General features: G+C 46.6%; 5 non-coding genes across 5 annotated transcripts; all 5 read left to right on the plus strand.

Annotated features, from left to right (window-relative positions):
- Positions 1 to 27: 27 nt before the first annotated feature.
- Positions 28 to 99, plus strand: Pmar_PMAR000586. The gene has a single exon. It is a non-coding gene; the product is annotated as a tRNA-Thr (tRNA).
- Positions 100 to 201: 102 nt separating this feature from the next.
- Positions 202 to 273, plus strand: Pmar_PMAR000587. Its single transcript has one exon. It is a non-coding gene; the product is annotated as a tRNA-Thr (tRNA).
- Positions 274 to 375: 102 nt separating this feature from the next.
- Positions 376 to 447, plus strand: Pmar_PMAR000588. Its single transcript has one exon. It is a non-coding gene; the product is annotated as a tRNA-Ile (tRNA).
- A 102-nt stretch (positions 448 to 549) lies between these two features.
- On the plus strand, positions 550 to 621 carry Pmar_PMAR000589. The gene has a single exon. It is a non-coding gene; the product is annotated as a tRNA-Thr (tRNA).
- A 102-nt stretch (positions 622 to 723) lies between these two features.
- Pmar_PMAR000590 lies at positions 724 to 795 on the plus strand. The gene has a single exon. It is a non-coding gene; the product is annotated as a tRNA-Thr (tRNA).
- Positions 796 to 934: the final 139 nt, after the last annotated feature.

The following is a 934-nucleotide window of genomic DNA, read 5'->3' on the forward strand; positions in this document are numbered from 1 at the left end:
TTATTGATTTATGTACTTATTCTCTGCGTCATTTTAGCTTAGTGGCAGAGCGTCGGCTCTGTGAGCAGAAGGTCGTCAGTCCAATCCTGGCAAGTGGCTTATAGCACCATAAATTTCTGGTCTGGTACGAGAAGCAGGAGCAGGATGGCCCATTCTGTGAAGGGGACAGGAAAATTATTGATCCATATAGTTAGTGTGTGTGCCACTTGAGCTTAGTGGTAGAGCGTCTGCTTCGTAAGCAGAAGGTCGTCAGTTCAATCCTGGCAAGTGGCTTACAGCAGCATTAGGCTCTAGTCGGGTGTGAGGAGCAGGAGCAGGTTTGCTCACTCCGCAAAGGATACAGGAAGATTATTGATTTATGCACTTATTTTGTGTGCCACTTTAGCTTAGTGGCAGAGCGTCTGCTTTATAAGCAGTAGGTCGTCAGTTCAATCCTGGCAAGTGGCTGATAGCACCATAAATCTTTGGTCTGATACGGGAAGCAGGAGCAGGATGGCCCATTCTGTGAACGGGACAGGAAAATTATCGATTCATATACGTAATCTGTGCGTCACTTTAGCTTAGTGGTAGAGCGTCTGCTTCGTAAGCAGAAGGTCGTCAGTTCAATCCTGGCAAGTAGCTTACAGCAGCATTAAACTCTAGTCGGGTGTGAGGAGCAGGAGCAGGTTTGCTCACTCCGCAAAGGATACAGGAAGATTATTGATTTATGCACTTATTTTGTGTGTCACTTTAGCTTAGTGGCAGAGCGTCTGCTTTGTAAGCAGTAGGTCGTCAGTTCAATCCTGGCAAGTGGCTGATAGCACCATAAATCTTTGGTCTGATACGGGAAGCAGGAGCAGGATGGCCCATTCTGTGAACGGGACAGGAAAATTATCGATTCATATACGTAATCTGTGCGCCACTTTAGCTTAGTGGTAGAGCGTCTGCTTCGTAA

Source organism: Perkinsus marinus, assembly GCF_000006405.1.
Source record: "Perkinsus marinus ATCC 50983 genomic scaffold scf_1104296933218, whole genome shotgun sequence".
NCBI lineage: Eukaryota > Perkinsozoa > Perkinsida > Perkinsidae > Perkinsus > Perkinsus marinus.